The 5,874-nt window shown below is 41.3% G+C and overlaps 1 long non-coding RNA gene across 1 annotated transcript; it reads left to right on the top strand.

The window, feature by feature from the left end:
- The first annotated feature begins 628 nt into the window (after positions 1-628).
- Positions 629-5,655, top strand: LOC123365284. The gene is made up of 3 exons (XR_006577514.1): positions 629-1,919; positions 4,829-4,994; positions 5,410-5,655. It is a non-coding gene; the product is annotated as an uncharacterized LOC123365284 (long non-coding RNA).
- Positions 5,656-5,874: the final 219 nt, after the last annotated feature.

Below are 5,874 nucleotides of genomic sequence, written 5' to 3'. Positions count from 1 at the left end.
TGTAATACAGAGTCTATGCATAGTGATAAGGAATGTACTTATTTGTTTGGAGGAAATTAGAAAAATAATTGTTTAATAAGAGAAATTAATTCATCTATTCAAGCAGGAAAGAGCTAATTCCAGTTCAGAAACTCAACCCACCAAAGCTATGGAAACAGGCTACAGAGTTATAAGCATTACATCCTCAGAATACACTCTAATTGACTGATCTGGATGCACAAAACAGTTAACCAGCAGCTTCTATGATGTGATGACTCCTCTTCTAGATTTCACATACATCACAGTGCTCACTGTGATATCACTGGAGTTGGTATAATGAAGTTCACATATCCATGAGGTGATATAATCTTCTAGTTTAATTTTAAATTAATTCTGGGGCACATGGCACCTCAGCCTTATTATATGGTTTTTCAGCAGTGATTGGAGACTGATGTAATCCAAGTACGAACAGGATGGTTCAAAAGACTTATTTGTTCAAGAGTGCTGTTCAAAAGACTCTTAATTTGATCACTTGCTAAGAATTATTCAGAATTATTTTTAAAACAGGTATTAATAAATGTTGTGTGCTGCTGATTATCCATTCTTTTGAATTCCATGAGTAAATCCTGTCCACTTTGCAGTCAATAGGGTCAGAATTTCACCCCATATAGTTAAATATTGTTTTGGTTTAGCAATAGTTCAACATTTCAAAAACCTAAAATAACAGATTGTCCTAATAATTCAAAATTTTCTTGTTACAGCAAAAGATGTCTAGGGAAAATTTAGCAGCAGCATAGTTTACCTGAATTGTATTCTTGTAAAGTTAAGTAATAGATGAATAATATGCAAAATAATCAAAGTTCTCATCTTCAGCTAGTGCAGTGAAGATTTATTGCACCTACGAGATTTGGACTTAGTACTTTCTTCTCAAAGCAAAAAGGTATGTAAAGTTTCAACATGTTCAACATGCAAAATAAGTGCTCTGTGGAACTCACCTTTGATCATGTTGGAAAGACTGTGTGATTGAAGCACTGAATGAAAGACAATATTACTCAGCTCCCAAGCTGAGAGGAATCAGATCTGTGTCTTAATTGTATAATGCTTCTGCCTGAGTACCCATTGGATGGATGGACAGATGGCCTGTCTTCTGCTAGAATTCCTCATCATCATCTCGTTGCATGCTTCCTAGAAAACCAATAAAATAACGCTGATTTTTCACACTAATTCTTTATTAATACTTGTTTCTCAGTGTGTGGATGGCTTATTGGCAGTATCGCAATGCAGCCATCGCTACTCTGTGTTATACATTTCACAGTTTCTAAGCCAAGTTTTGGGTCAACCTGCCACTATGTAAACAATGTTCTGGTTAAAAACATTTTTTTCTCTGCCCCATACCTTTGTCTGTCTACAATCCTACTGTTGGGCACATCACCTTTCGGCACAGCAAGAAATATATATGTGCTGGTAAAATAATATGACAATTTTGTGTTTGTGGACTCAGACTTCAGTCTGCTGAAAAACAGAACATGATATGTTCATAACTTGTTTCCTATGTATTGAATTGATCCAGCCTTTGGGAGATATATATGTGCCTCAGAATTAAGTTAATAGAATAGTATGTATATATATACACACAATTGCTGTCTGAAAAAAACCTCTCCATTTACTTCCTTCCCAACCCTGCTGTGAGCCTCATCTCCTGGAAAGTCTCCTTCCAGCTGAGAGAAGATGGAGGTTCCTTCTCCTATTGCCCATAAACTTCATGCTGAATAAAATATGGAGGAGGAGGAGGTAGCTGAAGAGGAATGTGAGGTCTGTTCACTCCTATATACACATCAGGAGCTGGGTGTGTTGCCACTGCAGTGCTTTCAGCCTCTGCCATCCTGGGTAGTTCAGAACCCCTCCTTTGCAGCACAAATCCCTGGATCAGATTCTGAGATGTGAGTCTAAATTGCTTTAACTTACTCCTTCTTCCACCCACTCCACATATAAATTACATCAGCTAGACTGCCTTAGGGTACGTCTACACTACGGGATTATTCCGAATTTACATAAACCGGTTTAACAAAACAGATTGTATAAAATCGAGTGTGCGCGGCCACACTAAACACATTAAATCGGTGGTGTGCGTCCACGGTCCGAGGCTAGCGTCGATTTCTGGAGCATTGCACTGTGGGTAGCTACTCCGTAGCTATCCCATAGTTCCCACAGCCTCCCCCGCCCCTTTGAATTTCCGGGTTGAGATCCCAGTGCCTGATGCGGCAAAAATCATTGTCGCGGGTGGTTCTGGGTAAATGTCGTCAGTCACTCCTTCCGCTGGGAAAGCAACGGCAGACAAGCATTTCATGCCTTTTTTCCCTGGATTGCCCTGGAAGATGCCATAGCATGGCAATCATGAGCCTGTTTCGCCTTTTGTGACTGTCACCGTATGTGTACTAGATGCCGTTCACAGAGGCGATTCAGCAGCGCTACACAGCAGCATGCTTTTGCTTTTGCATGATAGCAGAGATGGTTATCAGCCATATTGTACCATCTACCATACCATAAATTGGTAATAAGATGATCGTGGCTACCAGTCCTTTTGCACTGTTCCATTTGCTGCTGTCATAAGTGCCCCTGGCTGCTCTTAGCCAGGGGCGCAAAAGCCAAAATTGGGAATGACTCCCTGAGTCAATCCCTCCTTTTTGGTATCTAAAAATAGAATCAGTCCTGCCTAGAATATGGGCAAGCGTACTAGAGAACAACTGTATATCATAACCAGAGAGCACAGCTGCTCTGTGTCAGATCCTGCAGAAATTATGAGTTGTATGCTATTCACAGGGGGTGCTCCTGCAACAACCCCACCTGTTCATTCTGTTCTTCCCTCAGCCTTCCTGGGCTACAATAGCATTGTCCCCCCACTTGTGTGATGACACAGTGACTTGTTAGTGAGAAATGAGTGGAAGGCAGCCTCCAGCTGCTATGATAGTCCAGACAGGACTGTAAGGAGTGTGTAGGAGAGGAGCCCAGCATCCCTCTGCTAGTTCAGGGGCAATTGAATCTTTTCTTTACACATGAAGGGTGGGGGCTGATGGAGCTCAGCCCCCTGTTGCTATGATGACGATGGTTATCAGCCATACTGTACCATCTACCAGGAAAAATTAGGACCAGGCGCCCTTGATCGACCTAACAGATGCTAGTCAGCATGGTTACCAGTCCTTTTGCACTGCCCCATGTGCCAATAGGCTGATGATGAGGACGGATACCAGTCGTATTGTACCATCAGCCATCCATAGCGTGGGGGGAGCAAGGATGTTGGTGTTGAGTGCTGCACCATCGCGTCTATCTGCAGCATTCAGTAAAGATAGGGTGACATGTAAAAGAGTCAAGAGAGGATTGTTTTCCCTTTCACTTCTGGGGGTGGGTGGGGGGGGCGCGTAAATCGCCTAGCTATGCCCTGACCCACCGCGGACACTGTTTTTGACCCTAGAAGCATTTGGAGCTCAGCCAAGAATGCAAATGCTTTTCAGAGACTGCAGGAACTGTGGGATAGCTTGAGTCCTCCAGTCCATGAGCATCCATTTGATTCTTTGGCTTTCCGTTACGCTTGTCACGCAGCAGTGCGCTGAGTCCCTGCTATGGCATCTGTCTGGAGATATTTAAAAAATGATTTTGAATTTCGTCTTCTGTAACGGAGTGCTGATAGAACAGATTTGCCTGCCCCTACAGCGATCACGTCCGCATCGTCCATGCGGGAGCTCTTTCTTTATTTTGATTTTTAACTGCATCATCACCCGTGCTGATCGGAGCTCCACGCTGGGCAAACAGGAAATATTCAAAAGTTCGCAGGGCTTTTCCTGTCTACCTGGCCACTGCATCCGAGTTCAGATTGCTGTCCAGAGCGGTCAGTGGTGCACTGTGGGATACCGCCCGGAGGCCAATACCGTCGATCTGCGGCCACACTAACCCCAATCCGATATGGTAATACCGATATTAGCGCTACTCCTCTCGTTAGGGAGGAGTACAGAAACCGGTTTAAAGAGCCCTTTATACCGATATAAAGGGCCTCTTAGTGTGGACGGGTGTGGCGTTAAATTGGTTTTACGCTCCTAAAACCGGTTTAAACGCGTAGTGTAGACCAGGCTTTAGACTCACACTCACATACTGTAATTTACACATCAACTCTGAATTTGCCTCCCTGAGCCCGATTATGAACTCACACTGGTGTAAATCAGGAGCAATGTCAGTGAAGTTAATGATGCTAAAACATTGTAAAATTGGTGTGAGACAAATCAGAAGTAGGGCCACTAATCTAAGGGAAGGGAAGCTTGTGTAATTTATACAATTATGAGTTGTATATAAGGGTTATAGCTGGAAAAGCAACTGAAAGAAGGTGTAAGAGTTACTGATCTTCCACCTTATTTTACTGTACTAGTAATTATAGCTATTGTTCTTACTGCAGTAACACTTTGGGGCCCCTATCAGAGATCAAGGCCCGAAATCCCATATTGTGTAGATTTTTTTCATCTTGTTGCATAAATAGCAACTACTGCATACTATCTTTGTTTTTTCTTTATGACTTATGGAAGAATAACAAAGGCAAATGCAAAAAGAACATTGCTGTTAAAAATCTAAACTGTGATCCTCTTCAGGAATGATATGGCAATGTAAATGTATATGGTTCTAATTACACTAACCTGCAAAGGTAAAACATGGTTTACGCCCTCTTTTGCTGCTCTATAACGTATATAAAGTCCTGACAGGTCTAAAAATAGTGTTGGGGTGGAAATGTTTCTATATATTTCTTACCTTAGAAATATCAGGAATGTTCAATCTGACTTTTCCATGTTTTTTATTTTTTGTATTTGAGGACTCAGATATGAATTGGGAGATTTCTCAGCCCTTCATTAAGCCCTAATCCTGCCCCATAGAAGTCAATGGGAGTTTTAGCATTGGTGTCAATGGGAGTAGGATCAAGCACTTGAGTGACTGGAGAATCCAATCTTACAAACAGAGCCTTTCTTCCACTGTTTATAGTAAGTTTGATATTTATTGTTTATTGTCTTTGTTTCTGCATATTCTTCTGTAATGCACTAGTTTGGTATTTGTGATGTCATAAAACTACTAGTTCTCCAGTTGTCCAGGAAAAACAGGACAGATATGCAGAAAAAGTCTAAAAAAACCCAAACAACCCAACCCCTCCAGGTCTTCATTTCACATCAGAAGGGGGGTAGGGGTAGAAGGATGAAGGCACAACCCCCTTTTATTTGTTTGATTTGTTTTTTCAGGTCACCTTTAAAGCAGCTGGAGTGGTGGTTTTTTGGTCTAGTGGCTAGCTGCACGTTGTGCTGTCATATATAGATCTAGGTTTTGTTCCTGAACTCCTAAGCTTGCATGTGCTAACCCTAACTGGAGGCTGTGCCTTGCTCACTCTCTAATGTGTTTTTCTAGCAACACCTGGAGTGATGCTGATACGGTCCAGAGGGAGTCTCCACCAGCTCTCTTTGACAAATGGGTTGGTTGTCACGATTCAAGGCCATCAGGGGTTGGAAGATATGAAGCATGAAAACAGAGGGAACACTGGGTCTCAAAAAATAAAAGGTTTCTGGGAAATATATAGTAGGTAGAGATGGCTGAGATTTTTGACAGAAAAATATTCCCATCAAAAACAGAATTTTAATGAAAGTAAGATTTTTCACCAGAAAATGTGCTTTTATTATATTTTTCCTATGGGCAATTTGTAAATAAAAATTTTCATTTAGTTTTAAAGTGAAAAATTTATTTCAGTTTTTGAAAATCACCTTTAAAAATATTTCTCTTCACAGGTTTTGCTTTTTTGTCACTTAAAGCAACAGAATTAATGATGCAGGGAAAAGATTCCTTTTTTTTAATTTTTACTTTTTGTTTGGAGTGTTC

Source organism: Mauremys mutica, chromosome 2 (assembly GCF_020497125.1).
Source record: "Mauremys mutica isolate MM-2020 ecotype Southern chromosome 2, ASM2049712v1, whole genome shotgun sequence".
NCBI classification, from domain to species: Eukaryota; Metazoa; Chordata; order Testudines; family Geoemydidae; genus Mauremys; species Mauremys mutica.
This window is presented reverse-complemented; position numbering and strand designations above follow the sequence as displayed.